The sequence below is a fragment of the Pezoporus occidentalis genome, unplaced genomic scaffold (genome assembly GCF_034315485.1).
Source record: "Pezoporus occidentalis ecotype Australia unplaced genomic scaffold, CSIRO_AGI_Poc_V1 ctg10, whole genome shotgun sequence".
NCBI lineage: Eukaryota > Metazoa > Chordata > Aves > Psittaciformes > Psittacidae > Pezoporus > Pezoporus occidentalis.
The window spans coordinates 10,752,113-10,775,063 of NW_026912779.1; the positions used below are offsets into that span (position 1 = coordinate 10,752,113).

Here is a 22,951-nt window from a genome sequence, read left to right on the forward strand (position 1 = left end):
GTTCACACACATCTGTGTTTGTGTCCCCCCTCTGTGTCCCCACAGCTCACACATGTCCCCTCAGTGTCCCCATGGTTCACACACATCCTCATCAGAGTATCTCCACAGGTCACACATGTCCCCTTAATGTCCCCATGGTTCACAGATGTCTCTGTCAGTGTCCCCAGAGCACACATATCTCTTCTCAGTGTCCTGCCCAGTGTCCCCATAGCTCACACATGTCTCCTTAATGTCCCCACAGATCATACATGTCCCCTCAGTCTCACCATGGTTCATACACACCCCTTCAGTGTCTCCTTGGTTCACACACCTGGCCCTGTATGAACATTCCCACAGCTCACTCATCTCTTCTCAGCATCCCCCGCAGTGTCCCCATGGTTTGCACATGTCCCCTCAGTGTCCCCTTGAGTGTCCCCATGCCTCACAGACATGCCCACAGTGTCCCCACAGATCACACACATCCTCTCAGTGTCCCCCTCCTCTCTCCAGGAACCCCTCAGAGAGGCAGGAGCCACCCTCTGCTCTAGGACAGGTTGTGGCTGTGCTCCGGGTCCCCACAGTCCAACCATCCATCCCACAGGCTCATGGGTGGCAGGCAGCATGGAAGCATGGGCTCTGAGCATGCTTCCTTGAGGAACCAGCCTGAACCTGGTTGTCTGGTTGTCAGGAGCAGGTTGTCTGAGGAGCAGACGATGTCTCTGATGGTACAAGGGTCTGACAGGGGCACCTGGAGCTTTCAAATCCACAAGCGCCGTGAAGGTACAGCCCTGCCGTGGTTGTACAGAGCCCACTGCCCAAGCTTTGCCGATGTTTGGCTTTTAGAAGGAGATTCATTTCAGTTCCTCCCCTTGGCACCGGCGAGGCACAGCCTAGCAGACGACACTGTGAAAACATCCAGCCACACATCTGCTTTTGGAGTAGACCAGGCTAAAGAGACTGGCAGGGCATGATGGGGCCATAATCCCGATTTAATAAGACTCTTTTTTGCTTTCCAGCCTCATGGACAGACCTGATGATCCCTACACCATGGCCAGAGCTCCTGGGAATCATCTCTGTCTAAATAAGTAACTACACCATCGACAAGCAACTGCATCCCCCACCACCTACCCCAGAGCTCAATGCAAAGTCTTGACCCCCAGCTTGCCCTAGCACCAAAATTTGACTTGAGATACGAGGCATATTCTTATTGTTTTTAAATGCTTTTCTCTCGATAACTTTCCCTCTGAGGAACATTTGCTTTGTGGAAGTCTGGGAATGAATATTCCACCAAATTAGGGTAATCAGAGACAGGAAACAGACTAAACTAAACAGGAAAGCAAGTATCTGCAAACTCTGTCAAGACATTCAGTTCCACCAACCTCAAAAGCAACAAAAAGCTATGTGGTTCTTTTAAAATCAGTTTTGATTGCTTTTTTCTTGTGAATAATAAAGAATTAACCCTCCAAAATAATTGTTTCTTTCCCCATCGGAAGCGTTTCTAAAATGGATTTTTCATTCTTAGTTTGAGACTGTTCCTCAAAACATCGTGCTTCATTTTTTTTCCCTTGTGTTCTTCCCTGCTGTTCTCTACCCACCTCACCCTTTTTTCTTTCCATTTACCTGTGAAAAGGGGAAGAGAAAAAGGGGAAGGGAAAGTACAACAGAAAAATATAAAATAAATACAAAAATATGGCAGTCTTTATTCTATGCTACAGTTAACAAAAGATTCTAAAACCGCTGGCCAGAAATGCTGTTTCCATACCCAAACTGAAAAGCAAGGGGAGAGATTCAGGGAAGTCCAAACATGCTAAATAGGAGAACTCGTTCATAGCAGCACATGTACGACATCAGCACAAGAGATAAAACAGAGCCTCTTCCACCGTGTGAATCAATAGTAGGCTCCTTCTCTTTTGGGGGATCTCCCCGTGTCCTTGCAGGGATGACTTTGATGAGAGCAGTGCCGTGAGCACAGCCAGGAGACCTGCAGGAACACACACCTCCGGAGGCGTGGATCCCACTGCATGGTTTTCAACCTGGGCTAAGGCTGGTGACAGCCAACCTTTCATGAGTTACACCTTGATGTAGGGATGCTCGCATCAAGCCTCCTGGTCAATGACACTGTGAGAATTCAGATTCCCAATTTCCCTCCCTCCTTTTCCCCTCTTGATTTTCTGATTTTAGCAGTGATCCAAACAGTTATCCTTCTTCTCTTAACACATCCTCAGATAACAAGGCTTTTGCCAAGAAGAAATCAGAGCATGTGGGCCTCCCACCATCGAATGGACATCATCCCAAAGGCAAAGCTGATTGTTTGTCCGCACCCTGTGAGAGTTCACGGATGGCTGCAGTGATTAACTGTGAAGCCCTCTGACTTATTCAGTAGCAACCATTGACTGATCTGTTATGTCATGTTATGTTTTCATTTCAGCGGTTGTCGGTCTTGGGAGCTCTCCAGTGAGTGAGTCTGCATGTTTCCAATGTCCACCCTGCTGGTGCTTCCAAATTAGGGGTTTGACTTTCCCTATTGTGACTTGAAGGATGTTTTTGGCTTTTACCTGCACAGGATTAGAGTGCCCTCTACTCTGCGCTTGTGAGACCTCACCTGGAGCATTGTGTGCAGTTCTGGTGTCCTCAACATAAAAAGGACATGGAACTGTTGGAACAAGTCCAGAGGAGGCCACGAGGATGATCAGGGGACTGGAGCACCTCCTGTATGAAGACAGGCTGAGGAAGTTGGGGCTGTTCAGCCTGGAGAAGAGAAGGCTGCGTGGAGACCTCATAGCAGCCTTCCAGTATCTGAAGGGGGCTATAGGGATGCTGGGGAGGGACTCTTCATTAGGGACTGTAGTGACAGGACAAGGGGTAATGGGTTAAAACTTAAACAGGGGAAGTTTAGATTGGATATAAGGAAGAAGTTCTTTACTGTGAGGGTGGTGAGGCACTGGAATGGGTTGCCCAGGGAAGTTGTGAATGCTCCATCCCTGGCAGTGTTCAAGGCCAGGTTGGACAGAGCCTTGGGTGGCATGGTTTAATGTGAGGTGTCCCTGCCCATGGCAGGGGTGTTGGAACTAGATGATCTTCAGGTCCTTTCCAACCCTAACTATTCTGTGATTCTACGATTCTAAATCAGGGGTCATAAACAGGCAACAACAAACCAAATCCAGTTCCTTTTAAATAAAATGTTAACATTCCTTTCATTCTCAGTGAAGAGACAGCCAACACAGTTTTCACCACTGGCACAGGAAGGAGAGGTCCTGGGATTTCCAGTCCAGTTCTGCTTGATACCATTTTTTGGTGGTGGTGTGCTGGTTTGGGTGGGATAGAGTTAATTTTCCTCATAGTATCTAGCATGGGGCTATTTTTGGATTTGTTGATAGTGCAGAGGTGATATAGTTACCGCTGAGCCATGCTTACACAGCATCAAGGGCTGTTCTGCTCCTCACCAATGAGTAGGCTGGGTGTGCACAAGGACCTGGGAGGGGACACAGCCAGGACAGCTGATCCTGACTACCCCAAGGGATATCCCATGCTGCATGACATCATGCTCAGCAGTAAAGCCGAGGGAAGAAGGAAAAGAGGAATATTGGGAGTGATGGTGTTTGTTTTCCCAGGTAGCCATTGTGCCTGATGAAGCCCTACTGTCCTGGAGGTGGCTGAACACCTCCCTGCTCATGAAAAGTGGTGAATTAATTCCTCATTCGGCTTTGCTTGTGTGGGCAGCTTTTGCTTTACCTATTAAACTGCCTTTATCTCAACCCATGAATTCTCTCATTTTTACCTTTCTGATTCTATTCCCCATCCCAGCGCAGGGGAGTGGAAGAAAAACTGTGTGTGGCTTAGCTGCTGGCTGGGGTTGAAACATGACAGTCCATTTTGGTGCTCAGTGGGGGGCATGAAGGGTTCAAGATCACAGCAGATTTGATTGGAATGTTGTAGATTGAATTTGTAGCTGTTGTTGTTGTTTAGCTGTTAGTTGAAAGCCATGGGACTTGCTTGCCTTGCTGTCTGTCAGAGTCTGGAGCTCACTGGTTTCACTTCCACTGCTTCCTGTAGTGCAGTGCTGCTTATCACCTTACTCTGCTGTGCATGGTGGCGTTTTGATAACAGCAGTGGTGATGTGCCTGGGCTGGCAGACAGCTGTGGCCTTGCTGCTGCTTCTGTGCTGCTGTACTGGGTAGGCTGGAAGTCCAGTGTGAACTCAAGTTGATGGGACTGTGACCTGAGGATGAGTCCATGCGGGACCAGGACACCACGAAAGCATCAGTGTCAGTGGATAAGACATGCTAGAGCAGGTACATCTCAAAGGCTGTGGCTATATCTGCTGTAGCAGGTATACCTCTGAAGGGATTGTGGCCCAAGTCCATGGTGGAGAAGGCACACCTTAAAGTATCAGTGGCCATGGATAAGCCCATGCTGCAGCAGGTACACTCTGAAGCATCAGTGGCTGTGCATGAGGTCATGCTGGAGCATCTTAAAGCATGTGGCAATGGATAAGCCCATGACAGAGCAGGTATAGCCCTGAAGGGCCATGGGTAAAGCCATGTTTTGAGCAGGTCTACTTCTGAAAGGACTGTGGCAGTGAATGGGTCTGTGCCACAGCAGGTACACCCCTGGAGAGACCATGGTTCATAGATGAGGTTCCATTTGGAGCAGGTACAGCCCTAAGGGACTGCAGTCGGTGAGGAAGTCCAAGCTGGAGCGGAGGCAAGGGGAGGAGTTAATTGCAATGTTAAACCCTATGCTCTGGTGCAAAGGGACCAGGGGTGAAGACTGTAATGGAAATACCTTTAAATTGCTGGAATCTTGATTTGAGTTGCATGTTACAGGAATTACTATGGCAGGAGCCACTAAAATCAGTGAAGGACAAGTCTTCTGAGAAGCAGTGCAAGTCCAGCAGTGACTCGACCTGAGCTGACTTAGATGCCCAATAGCTCCATGCGACACACCATTTCTCCTGTCTCATCTCCCAGTCCTGGAGATGGCTGAATACCGGCTTGCTGATGGGAAATAGGGAATGAATTCCTTGTTTGGCTTTGCTTGTGTGTGCAGCTTTTGCTTTTCCTATTAAACTGCCTTTATCTCAAACTATGAGTTTTCTCAATTTTACCCTTCCAATTCTGTTCCCCGTGCCACTGCAGGGGAGTGGAAGAGCCTTAGTTGTTGTCTGGGGTTAAACCATGGCAGGTGGGTATTTGAAATTCCAGCCTCAGTGAAGGGAATGGAAAGATCTTGATGCTGTAAGGGAATCAGGTCCTTCCCCTCTACATTGGAGCACCAAGCAAACAGAGCACAGGACTTAATTTGAGCTCTTTCCCTTAGAAAAGGTCCTGCTTTGTTGAGTGAAGTTGATATCAAGATCTATCCAAGGACAGGCTTACAATGCCTTTTTCCTGCTGTTCATCCATTCCTAGTGTTAACTTTTACCACGGTCTTGCTGCAGATCAGTGGGATAGACACTTAGGATGGGATCTCTGTAAGCTGACTGTTGCCACCTAGAAATTTAATGTCTAATTCTTGCTTTTTCCATAGTCAATAGACAAATATGGAAGGTCACCCCCCACCCCCCACCCCCCCCCACCACCTTCTAAAAGGTGCATCTGAGGCAGATGACATGAAATTCCCATGCTCCATTGAGTGTGGAGAAGACCTAGACAGCTGGTTAAGGATACCCAGGTTTCAGGCAACTTCCATTGTGTGACACCCCCATCACTGACTTACAATGCAGGTCTCACAAAACCAGGCAATACCATAGCAAATCACTATTTTCATCCCTCTGTGACTTCTGTATGTATTCGACTCACCCAACATTACAAACTCAGGATGATTTTCTGTTCCTCAGAGGAGATCCTGGCATTCAAACTGTATCCTACTTCTTTCTGCTTTGACCTCCAAAATATAAATGTACCCTGGCCCTGAGGACATCCACATCTGGAGCTAGCTCTGAACTTCATGGTGGCCCCTGTAATAACATCAAACCTCTAGATAGCAACAGCTGTGATCTTGGAGAAAGTCAGATTTAACCGCTTGCTGCACAGCGCTGCTCATCTCAGCCAGAAATGAAAGTATTAATGACAGCTTCTGCCTTGTGATTTTTGGTTTTGGGGAAGGAAAAAAGTGGAATCCACCTTACATTGCTACACAGCATCTATCTGTTTTACTGCATATGTTAGGTATTGTTACGTACTACCATGAAGTACAAGTATAATAGACTATATGTAACAAATACTTCCGAGAGAGCAAAGCCCATGACATAAAGAAGTAATTGCTATACCCTTAACTTTTGATAATCTATGATGATAATAAACCCATCTGGTGGGTGTTTTCTCTGTCACTCATACAGTCACATCAACACACATTATGCTGCTGGCACAAAAGAGCTCCAGTGACATTGGTTCCAGAGGGTGGAAAAAGCCCGTAAGAAACAGAAGAGAAGGTTTTCCACACCTGAGGAAGGTCAACACAAAGTCTGAAAGAAATCAGAGCTGAGTTTCTTTGCTAGGGGAGGAGAAGGCGGCTTTCAAAGCGCTGTTTCATCTGATACATGCCATTTCGGCACAGGTTAGAGTAGCCCTCGGGCACACATACCAGCTGCGTGCAGCAGGAGCGCAGCGAACACCCACAGTGCCACCTCTGTTTCCCTCAGTCCTTCTGCCGCTGTCTCCTTCTTTGTAAGGCCAGCAAGGTCATCTGCAGCTTTCAGGAGCTTCCCTGGGTCTGGCCACTGTTTACCCCCTGTTCTTGGGACAGCTACCAGAAACCTCTGTAGGCTTTGAATGAGAGCATCAATCAGCTCATCTCTCGTGACTGCTTTGAAGTAGTTGGAAGGCTGATGCCTGAAAGCCATAGTGGGAGGCAGAGGGAGAAAGATGAAAGGGACCAGGGCAGGAAGGAGGTGAGATTGATCTTTGTGTGTTTGAGAGAAGCTTGAATAAAGGTGCTCCCAAACACCCCGAGGGAGATGTCCTGGGCAGCCTGCAGTATCCTCAGGGGCTGTATTACAGAGTGGCCTTTTTCTGAGGAGAATACATGAAAAGCATGTGGGAGAGACCTTGTTTTCCCACAGGCCAGACTGAGTCCTCGGAAGAGCCATAGCACGCTGGCTGAGGCTGGCTGGCTAGAGCACTTCCTTGGTATGCAGACTTTAGCTTGGCAGGAAGACTTTGTTGCGCCTGGGATGCCAAACAATTTGAACAGACTCCATCCCCATTGCTGAAGTGCTCTCTGCCTGCCTCTGGGAAGTACATGAAGTGTGCTGCTTAGCTCTTCCCATTCCCCCTGACCAGCAAGACCAGCCACCTGGATTATTGGGATGAGCGTGATTTCAGGACATCCAAAACCACAATAAGGACATCCAAAACCCCCTGGCCCTCAGTGATGACAGCTCCCAAGAACAGTCCTCAGGTCCTGCTGCACGTAGTTTCCTGTCTAGGAACCACAATAACCCAGTCCCAAATACAATGCCACACGTGGATTCACCATCTCTCCAGGCTAGGGAAGTCCTCACAACTGATTGATTGAAACTATTCTGAGGATGCAAAACCAAATAAAGGCATTGGTGAGTGCATTGTCTAATAGCAGAGGCAGGCAAGGAATGTAGCAAATGCCACTTTGTTTGCCCAAACTCCAGCAAAACATAAACTCTGCATCCAGGGGTGGTTGACCCAGGGTAAATGTTTAACTTTATCCTCCAAAAGCACGTGCAGTTCAACAGCATGAAGATGAATAATATAGAATAACCCCCACACACAAGTACCTTGCTTACAATAAAGCTCCTTTGAATGGCTTTGGAAACAAAGTCAAATTGAGACAGGAGCAAATTTAAAACTGGGTGTGTTGTCCCCTTTTTGGATACCATAATAATGTACATACATGAAGAAAAACAAATTGGTACATGCTGGAAAAGAAGGGCCCTGACTCGCCTCCCCAAAGGAATGCCATTTCCTCCTTTGTAGGGTCTCCTTGGGATTTTCTTTGAGGGAAAAGCAGGAAAAAAGGGCAAGAACAAGTGCAGATGTTCGAGGTCTTGGACGTGTCACATGCCCTGCCTTAGCAGGGGGCATTGCCTCTAGCTGGTGGGGAAAATGCAGGGTCAGGCTTTTCAAAACAAGCCGTGCTGCTCTGCAAACAAGCTGTGTGATCTCCTCCTATGGTGAAGCTTTGCTACTGGAGAAGCCAGGGAAACAACGGGAGGGTTTCCACTATGGGAAGCATTCTTGAATGAAGAACTTGCAACTGCTCCAAGCAGCAGTGCCTGCTGATTTCTCCCATGGTTGTGGGTTGATAAAGCACCTCGCTGGTGGCAGGAGACGGGTAAGTGAGACAGCTGAGGATTTCCCTGGCATTCAGGGATTAACACACAAGCAGAGCATGCCTTGATTTACATCAGCTGTATGGAGTACGCTATAAAAAGCTACGTTAGGGAGAGAACAAAGCGTGAGTAATTTCTGAACATTACTTGTGATTCAGTGGCTAGAAGCAGCAAGGGGAATCTCTGTCCTTACACATTTTATCCCTGATTATGGCATGACAATGAATACTGTATCCCTGCTTATGGGTGACAGTAAACTGGGATGACAGCGAGCAGGAGGGGTAAAGCTTCTGCCAGGGAATGCAGGGGACCGTGCAGCTGCCCTTTGCCCACTGGCCTGTGAGGGTGTCTTCCCATGCCCCCAGCCTGCTCCAAGACACTGTCAGTGGTGCTATGGGAGCACACACGTGGATCAAACAGGTCTAAGAAGTAACTGCAGCTCTAGAGATCCCTGGGGCCATACAGAAAGAGCAGCAAAATGTCCTAAGAGCAGTCACACTGCAAAGGAAGAACATCATAAGCCAAGCAAGAACACGAGGTATTTTCCAAGAATACTTTCTAAGTATCCAATGATCTGCAGCCCAGCAGTTTCCAGGTGCAGTCCCTGGGATTTAAAAGCCTTCTATGCAATTTCTTCCTGCAGATTTGTCTGCGGGCTTTTTGGACCCAGAGACATTGTTAGTCCCATACAGAGCTCCCTGCATGCTTTGGCACCCTCTACACCTTTCCTGGTCCCTCTGTACCCCTTGAGACCAGAGCACAAGAGAGTGGCACAGATTGATGATAGGTGGAAACTCCTCTCTTCCCTGCCAGCTACAGCCAAAGCAGCAGAGTTTACCAAAGGCAGGGTGTTAAAACCAGAGAAGTTGATTCCCTTCTTGACACTGAGCACTAACACTGCTGCCAAGGTCCGTGGCCGCAGATTCAAGCACAGCCAGTTATTATAAGGCCCCTGATGGCTGTGCATGATTAGAGAGAAAAGTAACCAGCCTGGAGCAAAGAGCGATTGCTCTGTGTGTACGTGTGGGTGTTGTTGCAATGCTGTAACAGGAGTAAAAGCACAGAGGAGAAAGCAGACACTTCCATTTCTCAGACTGCTATTTTAGCCATGCACCACTTTGCCTGAGTCAGATGCTGTGTTCCTATAAGAGCTAGACTTCACCATCGGGGTATCCAAAATAACATCTATGTCAGTGGCCAGTGCAGAGCCCTCTCCCCCTCCCTGAAACATGAAGTTTTCACCTGCTTGGTGTAAGTGGGGGCTGTTGAAGAAAAAAGTACTTGGTCATTTATGCCGAGCCCCCAGGGCTCTGTAAACCTCCTTTAGGGCAGTAAGAGGCAGGTAGTTACCAGGGCTGCATCTGACCTACTGCAGAAGATGGCACCTGGCCAGTGATGTGTTCTGACATGGTTGATTCACCAAGTGAGTGTATTAACCAGATGTGTAAAGTCCCAAACCACCGTAAACTTGCTGTGTTTGCTGTATGTGTGAAGCACAGATTTCAGGAGATGTTACAGCTTCTTTGCCTCTGTCCTCCAAGGCGGCTGTTCAGCCACCGAGTGCAATTCCCTCCTTTGTGATGAATGGAATTTGGCATTCAGGCCCAGGAGATGCCCCAAACCAACCCATCTAATGAGACGGTAGGTCTCCAGGGCTGTGAATCCTCTGCTCCTCAGTGGAGGTTTCTCTTCAGCCAACCTGCCTGTTTCTATGAAACTCATAGAAATATGCTGCCTGTGAGATCTCAAATCAAGAGCTATCAGTGAGGGACGGACTTAAGGAGCTACACAGGGACACATCTCCCAGGCCATGTGCCACTGTACAATTCTTTAGGAGCCAGGCTAAAACTTACCTCATGCCTACCATTGTCCCAACACTCCGTGTGAATCACAAAGTAGTTGTCTCAATATCAGAGGGGGATGTGTGTGTGTGTGTATAGATTTTCTGTTTAATCCTGAAACAATATATAGAAAAAAGTGGAGGTGTCTGGGAGTCACATATGCATAAGGGAAATGGTAAACACATACTCAGTGCTTTCCTCTGCCACAAATAAAACCCCTGAAGTGAAGAGAACGGGCAAAACCAGAGGAGAGACTGCAGGTTAGTATGAAAATAACCTTCAATTCTTGATACATGACAGCAGCGTGCTGCATTGCCACTCTGCCCCTTTCCTCACGTCATGTTTGCCTCAAGGAAAATGAGCTTTTGCTGCTGAAGTCCACAGTTTCAGAGGCATTTCTTAGCCAGAGCCAGACAAGTACACAGGTACTGAATGCTTTTCTGGGAGTTGTCATTCTCATTGATCTCAAAGCCTTTGAAATCTCAGCTTACATCTATTGTACAATGTTCAAGGGTGGTTAGAGTACCTGATGATGTAGGTATCTGAGATAACTGCTGGGAGCTCCAAAAGTCCTTTTATTAGCCTGAACTAAAGCAACTCTGGATCCCTAATTAATCAGCATCGTTATGAAATCTAGGAGAAAAAGCTGAACAACATGTGGAGTAGATTACACACTGCTGTGGCTGTGCACGAGTCCTGTCACTGCAGGCTTTGGAATAACAGCCCTGATGGGAATTAAGATGAGGCAAACAAGCAGGAGGAGCATGCACTTTCCATCTGCCTCAAACCAGAGCCAAGACCTCCTGCACACAATGATAGAATCATGGAACAGTTTGGGTTGGAAAGGACCTTAAGATCATCTCATTTCAACCTCCCTGCCATGGGCAGGGATGCCTCACCCTAGACCATGTAACCCAAGGCTCTGTCCAACCTGGCCTTGCACACTGCCAGGAATGGGGCATTTACCACTTATTTGGGCAACCCATTCCAGTGCCTCACCACTCTTACAGTAAAGAACTTCCTCCTTATATCCTTACATATATCCATATAACCTGAAAAGTTACATCCAGGGAGTGCAAGTTCAGTCTGTGGCACGGTGCAGCCACAGAGCCCAGGCTGAAGCCCCCTGATCCTGCATGGGGGCTGCCGAGCGCAGGGCACGTGTGCTTCTTGGTGAGGGGTGAAGAGGTCCTAACTCAGCCTTGTAACCCCCAGCTTGCAAAGGAGCTTTAAGAAGCACGAGCAGAGCAAAGCCATCTTCCACCCCTTGCTCACACGCCACCTCTTCTCAGGGGTGAAAGAGTGGCCCTGCTAGCGGCAGAGGATATGCTGAGCAGAGCCACCACATCTTTCTTGTGGATAAGGAGAGGCAGCAGAGGAGGCAGCTGGAGCAGGCTGAAAGCTTTTTCTGAGTGCCACAGGAAAAGAAACCATTATGAAAGCGCACTAAAAGCCTATTCATTGCTAAGGAAAGGGCTAGTGAAGAATGTGGGACGCATGCCGAAAGCTGCCAGCCAGAGCAACAGGGAGATTGTTAAAGCCCTTTGCAAAGACCCCTGTCTCCTTCCTTTGGCAGTGGTGATTCTGGACATGGAGTCATTTCAGACCTACCCATTCAAATCCTGTAAATAGCTGTCTGCAGGAAGGGAGAAGCTGGGTTACTTCGTGTGGGAACTGTAGGTAAAACACCCATAGTGCAGCCAAATACAGTTAGGAAGGAAGACAAATGCACACCCTGGAATTACCAGACCTTATAGGGAGTGACTTGAACTCTTGAAGGAAGCAAATGTGGCTGTCTTCAGCTGTGCTCCTCAGCAAGGAGCAGTGCTGAGCTTCTCCATGCCGCCTGCTTGTGCAGGGTCTGTGCATGCAAGAGGCTGCGGCTACAGAAGCTTTTTGGTCTTCAAATGGGAATATTTTGCTCTGAGTCAGCTGTTACCTGTTCCGAGGGACAAGAGAGCTGTTTCCTGCTCTCTGTCTCCTGGTTTCTGTCTTCTTCTCCTGCCTGCTCTTCCATTTCTTTCTTTTTCCCCATCTCAGCTTTTTATCTCCTTTGAGTTGCTTGGGACGAGTGCCTGTGGGACAAACCCTAGCCAAGGGGCACCCATTCAAGGAGCAAAGCCCCTGAGAAATGACTCCAAGTGCCAGGCTATCCCCTTATCACTCATAAGGTGACGCTTATGAGACTACCATGCCCTTAACTATCACTTATTTGGACCCGATTCAGTCCCTCCCTGCATGGCACAACCTGGTGGGAACCCTGTAGTGGTAGATGCTGCACAGACTCTGCCTGACTACTCTTGGCTGCAGGGAGACTCCAACCCAACTGTTTTCACACCCAAGGGTTTTAAAGTCATGGGTCCAGTCCCTCCAAAGTCATGAGGCTTTAATGGTTCAAAACCCACAGGGTTTAAAGGAAAATTAAGTGCATGTTCTCCATTTGCCTTTGGATCTGGAGCCCTTGGGTCATATTTTTGAGCTTCCCCCCCAAACCCACAGTATAGATTTGGACCTTTGGCTAGAAAACTCAGAGCATCTTTCTTGTCTCCTCACTCACACATATGCATGAGGCTTTTCAGAACGTGAAGCCCTTGAGCCCCTAAACTCTATCCCCTCTCATTAAATTTGGCCAAGGGGTTCAAGTTATGAAGGAATCAACAGGTAGGTAAATAGATACCCATGCATAGCACCATTAAATACAACAGGCCAGAAGCAGAGATGTAAAAGGTTACTGCTACTTTTTTAAAGGATAAAACTAAATCTTCTCGGAGTTGGGGAGAGAAAAGACATGGAAACACTCAATGTATTGGAAAAACAGCCCAAGGGCTGGACCAGGAGCCTCTGGAAAGAAGAAAGTACATTCAATAACCGAGCTCAGCTGAAGCAAAACCATAGAAAACAAACTGGCTGTGCCAGGAATTTGGGGAAAGGGCCAATACTGGGAAAAGGGGAGAAAAGAGCACAGAGAATTACTTAGTTCAAGTGAAAACAGAGCAGGACATCTGAAGAACATAACAGGGAGGTGCATGTTACAACTGGCCAGGATTAAAAGAATCAGAAGAGAAAGAAGGAGAGGCAAAGACAGCTTTAGAAGTAATGACAGGGAAATCAGATTTCCAGGCAGAGCTCAGACATGTCAGCTAAGTGGAGCCTTGTGAGTGCTGCATGATGCTTAATCCGAAAGGCATCCCAAATTCCAGTAACAATATCCACTTTAAGCCAGCAGATGCTTTGTCTCACCTACACCCTAGGGGCAAGTAAAACACTGGTGATTGGAGGTTTGCCCTTCCCTGCATCCATTCCGAATCCTGACTTAGCTGTGCAGGAGCACAGCTCCTAGTGAGGCAGGTGAGATGCACTGTGTCCAGTTAACAAAGGGGTTAGAGACCTGCCTGCAAAAGCCTCATGGCATTTTCGCCCCAGCACGACCAGAAGATGCACGGCTGAGATGGGATTGCAGGTCACTTTGATCTCCCCAAAACTAAATGGTTGTGTTCTTATCAATTCACCTCCACGGGACCATGTGTGCTACCAGAAAGAGGTCAGATTGCTACAGTGCTGCAGCACATTCATGCAAGTGGTGGTTGGATGGTGTTCACTCCCCTAACGATACGGTGCTTAGCAGGAAGAAAGGGGAGCAGCCAGGGCACCCCAGGACCTGCACAAGGATGAACTACCTCCATGAGCTCCATGATCGGAGACTGGCTGCCCCTTGATCCAAGTTGGAAACAGCCAGACTGTGGGATCCAGCCTGAGCTGACGAGGCAAAGCTGACGGGGACAGGAGGTTGGTATGGTGGGTCTTGCAAGGCAGGAAATTCCTCTGTGGTAAAACACTGCTGCCTTCTACTTCTGCTCAATCCAAAGTGCAGCACAAGCGGCCAGGCACAGCCACATCCCACCCTTGGCATCATGCTTGCCCAGCTTGTTGATTCAGTTCAGTGAGGCAGGATGGGGCAGGATTTGGCCTCTCAATCTGTGGTCTTGCAAGCAGTGAACCATGAAAAACGAAGAGTTGACAATTCAATGCTCAGATGGCAGGACTTTGTCCTGAGTGGGCTAAGCAAACAAGTACAGATGGAGTGACCTATGATCTGCACAGTTAAGGGTGCATTCTACACTGCTTCACTTCTTTTAATCATATTAATTTATGAGCCAGGTTTCTTGCTTAATTAGTCAGATGAAGAATGAAAAGTGAATGCCCAGAAGTAAGCCTCGACTTGTTCAGCTGGCTTATAACCTCCATTAGTGTGCTGGGAGAGTTGTGTTGGTTTGGTGTCTGAAGGTTTAACATGCCTGCTCATGTGGTGCCGAAAATGGTGAAGAGCTACCAAAGAAAGGGATTGAGACCTCAGCAAAGGCTAAGGCAGTGACCATATGATGCTCTTGGAAAGACTACTTCGGATGAAGAAGGGTGCAAACCTTTGGGGTGCTGCTGAGCACAAAGCAGCACTTTGATGCAGCCTGGAGCAAGGCTCCGGCTTCATCCCTGGATAATTCCTCAGGGAACACAAAGTGATCACCAGGGATCAGTGTCTTTCACAGGAGAGCATCACCAGCCAGCTCCAGCAGGTTCTGGATGCATTTTTCTTCACGGGACATTGACCACGGTTGATCCTGCTCATGTGGAACAAGATGACACCATCTCCATGTGCTTCTGAGTGACTAAAGAGGACTGCAGAGAAAACAGCAAAAAATCTTCCCTGGATCAGCACTTTTAGGCAGAAAACTGTTTTCCAGGAATGAATTCTGATGATGAGGCAGTGTTGGGGTTTTTTGCACTTTGAAACCAGTCTTTTTCCAGCTTCAGACAACTGTTCCCCCCATTCTGTCAAATGTGGAAAGTAATAAAGAAAAAGAGATCTGATGCAAATGCCTCTATTTTCTCTTTTTTCCTCCCTCTTTTTCTTTCTGTTGCTTTCAATTTCTGGACCAGCTCTATTATTGGATAATTACATTGGCTAAACACATTCAAACAGCTTTAGCAAGATTGGGTAATTACATGCAGAGCAATTGAGCTGAAAATGCACAGAATCTGGTGGAGGTATTTCACAAGAGGCTGAACCACACAAACAAAAAGGGATGCGTCAGTTTGTGTGAGAGCACCTGCATGCACATAGGGTAATGTGAAATACTGTATTGAGGACCCTGAGCCCTTCCCCAGGACATGGGCTTGATGGATATGTATTCTGACTGGCAGTGAGGGAGCTTCTGAATCTATGCTTAGACTTTTATTAGCACCAGATAAATCAATTCCAGAAGTGAAAACCCCACAAGTATCTCAGGAGCTTCTCCTGTCATTGTATCAGGAGCCTCAGAGGCGAACACAGCTTTCACCAAATGCATTCAGTGAAATTCAGGTTTCTGGTACTTAAACCATGGGAACAAGGTGTGTAACTGTACCCTTGGCTCTCGTAACCAGCAGCAATACAGCAATTCCCCTTTAGCCTTGTGCGTATTCAGAAATCACTTCCTGGGAGCTTATCACCCACCATGTGTGAAGCAGGTATCCAGCATGAAGAGGACATGGACAGTTTTACCCACCTTCTTGCTGCTGGCTCCTTCCTTAGCCCCCCCTGCAGCTGACTGATAACTGCACGTGGAGTTTCCTCCTCCAGATCTCAGGCACATGGAAAGGTTGGTGGGAAATGCTACAGGTATTGGTAAAGGGTTTCTAGACAAACCCAGAGGTCCCCAGCCATACGGAGAGCCGTGATGGAGCCCTGTACACGCTGCATGGTCACGCTGCTTGGCAGGCCATAGTGGCACACAAGCAAGATGGGTCACTTCATCTTCCTAGCACTGTGCTTTGGTCCGGGTGGGGAAACTAAATCCCTTCACTTTCTGCCCCCCAGGGAAGGGTTAACTGAGGAGCAGGCAGGAATTGCATGTCAAAAGCCCACTGGCAACATCCCTGGTTTAGCTAAAGCAATTTGCAGGGATGGAACCTGCACCAGTCTGCCCACCTACCCATCTTCCCTCTATCTCTCACTCTCATCTGAACAAAAGACACGAGTTTGTGAGTCACAGGCAGCTCAGTTTGAGAAAGCCAAAGCCGCTTCTGAGAGCCTCTGGCTCATGGGCAAGACTCTCGCCCCGCAGGAGCAAACCTCCTCCAGTCCCACCGAGGCATCCAACCGAGATAAAACATGGCAAAATGCTTCTTATTAAGTGACCCTAGAAGAAATAATTACATAAAGGGCATCTTGATGGTAAGTCCTGCAGGGCTGTGAGTCCTCCACATTAACTATAATGTCCACACTTGGCACGAAGAGGAGTGGTGGAGAACAAAGCTGGGTGGACAAGTCTGAGCCTTGGGGCTTTCTGAGCATCATTTCTGAGCACTGGACAGGCACAAGTCTGGGCAAAGCTTGTTGTTCCCCAACTGCGTAGGCAGAGTTCAATTTTGCCACTCAAAAGGCAAGGAATTGGGTCATAGGCTGCATGGGAAGGGAATGGTGGGGATAGCAATTGGGCAATGCTGGAGGAAGAAAGATGGGGGTTGGTGGCAGTGATCATAGGATATGATCCAGACTCTGGCATAGATGATGGGACCATGGCTGCCTTGCCTGATTTTACATTAAACCTCCCAGGCTTCACTGCACAGGCAGAGTTTGGCTTTTCCACCAGCATGTATTAAACTCAAACCACCCTGACAGCAGCTCCCACAGCAGTGGATGTTGTCACTTGGTGCTCCCCTGCGATCTAGAACCATCCATCTGAGAGGAGCAGATGCTGTGAAGGAGAGGGTGAAGGTCTGGAACCCCTGAACCCCAGGGACTCAAAAGAGAGCAGGGAGGCTGATGTTGTGTTGAGGTCTCTGGATGCTGACGTGCACAAAGCAGTGTGCCTCAGGGAAACTGGTGTTCTCACACACCCAGACACCTCCCCTGGGACATGAGTCCTGTGTTTTCCCATCTGGTCCCAGTAAGATGAGGCTTGCGGGAGCTACACTACAACATATGGCATTGCTGTCAGCAAACAGGCTGCACCAGCCACTAGCAAGCATGAAGTAATGTAAACCCACTGGTCTCTGAAGCTGGCTAGGTTGATGCGTAGACATTAGAGAACCTGAAGTGTTGGCATAAAGTCCACAGAGTCATTTGCTTTAACATAAAGATCAGGGTATGACTGTGATACAGCTGTGAAAGGAGACACATACAGACACACACTCTGTGTGTGGTTTCATAGGAGCTGTTATCCCTTGAAGTGGACACCGGTCACCCACTCTGGCCTGCTTGCAATTGCCAAAGAGGTCTCCTCTGGGAGCAGAAAAAGCAGTACTCCTACAGTGCTGTCCTCTGCTGGTGTAGCTCTATTGGGGTGTGCAATGAGTGTCCATCACGTTGCATGAACCCTGTGTATGCTTGCCCAGCCCCTCACTGCACTTCAGGGGGATTTGATGTTCCCATCACTGCTCTCCCTGCATGTAGGAACCAGGCTTCTGAGTGCTGTGAAAGTCTCCTTTTCCCTAGTCTGTGCCTGTGAAAGAAACACGGTTATTCTCCCAAACCTCCCTTCAAACCTCTAAGAGAATGAAGGATTGGCTCCTGCACAACTCCAGGGTGAACTGTAGCTTTATGAGGCCCTGGGGATGCTCTCCTTGTGGAGGGAAGCTTGGTCCCACATCACCACCATAAGCAGGGTCACTCTAAGCTCTCCTGGTTGGCAGTGCAGACCCCATCCATCACATGCCATCGAGCATTTCCAGTTCACAGACTCGCTTTGTCTGCTTTTATTTCCCTGCCGTGACTTTCGTCCTTGCTGATGGATGTGTCCACACTGTCAGCGTGCCAGGCTGGGCACAGCCTGTCCTCTAGGCTGAGCCCTGGGGGCTCCCAGGGCCACACAACACTTTTGGCTCTGAATCTGTTTGTGTTCCAGGTTCCTCACTTGGGTCTTCATCCACCTCAGGGAAGCTGAACTGCCCCAGATGTGACTGAGAGGGGACCCTTGGGTAAGTACCCTCCAGGGACATGATACACTGTGGTTTTACAAACCTTCCATCACCCTGATTTCAGCAGGGTACCACAGTACTTGGGCTGCATGAGTGAAGCGTGAGCACAGTGTTTTGCTCCTAGCATCCTCTTTGGGGGTGGCTTTCATTTGGTGTGAAACCAGGACTTGCACGAATGTGGATATACCCCTGTCCTGCTTGAAGAGCCAAACAGAAGCCAGAATTCCCCTACTGACCACTTTAAACACTGCTGCTCTGCTCCATGGACCATGCTGCTGTTGAAAGCTGGTCCCACTCCTCCGCTCAAAGCAGGAGTTATTTTCCATTGAATAGATCCTAGCACCAGCACAAGTCCCAGCTGCAAACTGAGCAGCTCCTACCTTAAAACCCCGGCAAGCACTCAGAGCAGAGGCAGGAGACACTGACACCTCCTGGTATAACCCATCCCTTGCAAATGATTCACCAGCCATCACCTGGGGAACTCTGGTTTGGGGTACCCCCAGCACCACACACTGGATTTTGGTGCATGGGCCACCTTGAACCCAGGTCTTCCATTGAGCTTTTCGGGAATTCTGCGTTTTTATCATGAATACATGGTTGTTTTCTCGTTATTTCTTCATCACCCCACTGTTTTCCCTGCCAAGGGTGTGATTTAGGTAAAAAAAGTCTATTCAGCTTTTAAATACAGTTTGCCATACAGCTCAGTGTTTGCTAACGCCACAGACCCCTTATTAATTTATTTTATTAATTAATTCTTTATTAATCAGTTTATTTGAGAACATCATTTTCATACAGGCTCACGCACTCTGCGCTCCTGCCAAGCCCAGCAATCTGGGCAAACATTTCCGTGTCCTTTCCCCTAGGGATGGTACCTTGTGCCATCAGTCATGGACTCACGGACTGCACCATCTCACTGCTGTTCACTTGTGGTTCAGTTCATCTGGGGAAATGCTTTGCAATGGGAGCTAATTAGGGAGAGCGTGCTGATGGGGCACATAAAAGCCAGACCCGAGAATGAACCTTTCATTTCCAACAGAAGAGAAATGCAAGGAAAACTTACTGCAACGGACACAAATTGAGTTCCATATCTCTCCTTGTCAAGGGAGAGCCACAACAAGAAGTCCCAGTAATTTGAAGTTATTTGTAGGAGAGTGCCACAAATTAACGCCATCCTGATGAACTGGACCAGCAATTACTCTGTTTTACAAGGGAAAAGGGCAACCAAGTAGCAACCATACTCTATTTTTTCTCATAGACACCTCCTGCTCCTCAAATAAAGATTAAACAAGTGACAAGGAGCACAGCTCAAGCTGGGCTCAGCCTTCAGAGTGACATCTCTGATTTTCCCAGGGCAGCATCCTCCAGGCAGCCCGCACTTCAGCTTCGAGATGCTGTCGGTGTGAAACCCGTGCTCCCCGTCCCTCTCAAACCGGGCTGAAAACCGAAGGTAGCGCAATAAAGGGGAAGCGAAGTTACTCTGATTGCATAGTGCCACCCACTGTCGGAAAGACAGACGGCACCGCTGCTGCTGCTCAGCATGGGCTGTGCCTGCTGCTCCAATAACTGAGATGTGCCATTCAGGTATCTAAGTCAGGTAGGTTATCTATAACCAGCTCTATACAGTCAGTGGGACATATACACACAGCTGTATACACAGGGGGACATAGACACACAGCTGCTGGGGTCAGGCAGATGCAAGTATTTAAGCACACAACCATCCTGAGCCTGGATGGGGCAGGGAAAGCTGGTGCGAAGCAAGAGATCCACCCCAGCGAGGGAGATCCAGCCTTGCTGGGGAAACTTTGCATGGATCTGGGGGAAAAAGATGTCCTTTGGGTGCCAGCCCCTCTTGGTGGCCTGTAGTTGTAGCAAGGAGATTGGGAGGGTACAGGGAAAAACAGGGCCGTGTGCATATTGAAGGATGATTAGTTTGTTGTTTGGATTTGATATGTGCTATTTGTGTGCATCAGGGTGGAGGGAATTACATGATGTATTTCATCTGCTAGTGGAAATAAATTCACCCAAAGCATCATGCCACTGTGCATTGTGCATCTACAGAAGATATTTCCATCACTCTTATGAGGAGCTCAGACCAGAGCATCCCAACCCATCTCCAGACGGTGTATCCTGGGAAAAGGCTCAGCTGTATTTCTCTACACATCCACCATCCATGGCCAAAGGCAACTCAAGCAGCCGGAGAGCAGGGAGCACTCGGATGAGCTGGGAGCATGGTGTATTCTTCTGCAGAGACGCCCTTGGAGAAGAGATCTTTCATTAAGATTGTCATTTGCTACCATTTCCATCCCCGCAGAGGCTGCCTCCTCCTCAGCAGGCTCCGTCCCTGGGGAGGCAGCGCTTGTGAAATATTCATACATCAGAAGAAATTGCATTTGTAAGTGTGGGCTGCAGAGAGACAAGTGGCTGGAGGGGCAAGCAGGGAGAGACAATGGGAGCGAGGCAGAGGGGGAAGAAAGCAGAACGTGGGAAATGAAAGGTGAGCTGTGATTTTCCCCTGACAAAACGCACGTTGAGCCTCACCGTGGTGAGGAGCCTCCCAGGCTGTGCCGGGGTTGGTTTCTGGTGGCTGCAGAGGTGCTCCAGCACCCGTTAGGGTCAGGAGCATGCCTGGCTCCGAGCATGTGGAGTGACTTGGTTTTCCCCTTGCTCAGAGGTGGCTAAACAGTGTTTGCATTTGCGCTTCTATGGGGCTGGAGAATAACCTCACCTGAGCATGTACAAGAGGCAAAACCAGCCCTAGCCCCTGGCAGATCTGTGTCACTGGGTTGAGTGATTTGGGCACCTTTTCAGGGGACACCCCGGTTTTAAAGAACTTTAAAAATATTAAATATCCATATTTTGGGATCTTTGCTCAAACTGAATTAAACAGCAAATTAAACAAGGAAAATGCAAACCCAAACCCATTTATTCCTGCACTACAGGATGCTGCAGGTCCATGAGCAGCAGGACACAGCTTGCTTACTGCAGCCCTCTGGTATCTCCAGCACACAGCTGCAAATCTTTTACATTGTGGTGGATCACTATTGCTCCACCAGCGTAGTGCAAGACCTCCCTGGGAAATGCACATTCCCTCCTAAACCACTCAGCCTCTTTTCCTCTGCTCCCAGTGTCTCACGTCGAGGACTGGGTTCCTTACTGGGGTCTGAAGGCTGAGATCAGCAGTGAAAACAGGAATGATCTGTCCCTTTTTTAATGCTCTGACCATTAGGATCCCCTCATCGCTACTGCTGCCCTGCCTGCTGCTGCTTCATTCACCTATAGGTGAATACCTACAAGGCAGGAGTCTGAAAGCACCCTATAGATGCTCTCGCGAGGGGGCCTTTCATGCCCTGCACAGGAAGGATGCTTACAGCCTCCCTGCGCTCCCAGCTTGGTCCTCGCCTCCCTCGCAGGAAGCATACGCACGCTCGCATGACGCAGGAGCAACTTTTGACTATTTTAGGGGCTGCTTTCTCCCTGTCGGCATGGCAACTTTAACTCCTCACCTCTGACGGAAGCTGCTTAAAATAGAAGATCCAGAAAGCGGGCACCGCGCTCCGTGCTCGGCAAGCCTGGCTCCGGCACACAGGCAGAGCAGGATACGGCATCTCAGGGTTGGAGGGACACCAGTGCTAAGGAGGACAGGCCTTGGGTCATCGCTGCCCACCCACTGCAACTGCAGGTTCTTAAACACCACCCAGAGTGTCATGATCTCTGTAGTCTTAAGGTCTCCCTATCAGCCCTTCTTTGTGCAGCAAAGCTTTGTCTTGGTATTCTCAGGCCCACCATTGATCCTCCATCAGCCACTGAACCTCCACCTTTCCATGGATGCTGGCTCCATCCTATATATATTTTCCCATGGACCTCCAGGGCTGCTCAGATCTTGTAACAGTCTTCCAATACAAAAAGGGGGCCTATAAGAAATCTGAAGAGGGACTTCATCCAGAGTCATGTAGCAACAGGACAAGGGGGAATGGCTTTAAACTGACAGAGGGGAGAGTTAGATTAGATGTAAGGAAGTTCTTTACTGTGAGGGTGCTGAGGCCCTGGCACAGGGTGCCCAGAGAAGCTGTGGCTGCCCCATCCCTGGCAGTGTTCAAGGCCAGGTTGGACACAGGGGCTTGGAGCAACCTGCTCTAGTGGAAGGTGTCCCTGCCCATGGCAGGGGGTTGGAACTGGGTGAGCTTTAAGGTCCCTCCCAATCCAAACCATTCTGTGATTCTGTGATTTTGAGAAAGTCTCCCCAACATCCTGAGGTTCCTTTTTACTTTGGGGTTTTTTCCTTTGGAAACCCCATTAATTTTTATAACTATTTTCTGCCCAACCATTTTTTTCCCAGCTCACACATAAACAATTGCACCCACACCGGGCAGAGTGGGCATGTGGCATGTCTCCTCTAATCCCTGCTTAACCTAATTCATTTTCTGTCTAAGAACAGAACCCTGCGAGATTCATTCAAGGAGCCCGGATTATGTCTTTCTCAGCCTACAACACTCATGTAGGATTAGGGAATTAAAAAACCTAGAAGTCATCAGCGAGACACTAAACCTTCAACAACCCAAACACCTACAAAATCCCTTTCCATGCCTGGATTTGAGCTAGGAGCCAGGATGTGCAAGAAGAGCTTCTTCATTGGAACATCATCACCAACACATAGCCCAGTCCTCAGAGCTATTTTTAGGTCTTTAAGGATTTGACCTTGCTGTCGGATTCTGTTTCGGAGGGTTCTTTTCCTCCTTTCTCCTCTTTGTTACCCAAAGCTTTCTGGGTAGCTCAACAGGGGAAATCAGGATGCGTACAGGGTTTTATTTGGCTTTCTTCTGGGAAAGGTAGATGATCTGAAATGGGGAAAACAAAACCAATCTTCTAC

The 22,951-nt window shown here is 48.5% G+C and overlaps 1 long non-coding RNA gene across 1 annotated transcript; it reads left to right on the forward strand.

The window, feature by feature from the left end:
• The first annotated feature begins 1,657 nt into the window (after positions 1 to 1,657).
• Positions 1,658 to 7,251, forward strand: LOC134159972 (uncharacterized). The gene is made up of 4 exons (XR_009963381.1): positions 1,658 to 2,326; positions 2,408 to 3,657; positions 5,118 to 5,163; positions 5,819 to 7,251. It is a non-coding gene; the product is annotated as an uncharacterized LOC134159972 (long non-coding RNA).
• Positions 7,252 to 22,951: the final 15,700 nt, after the last annotated feature.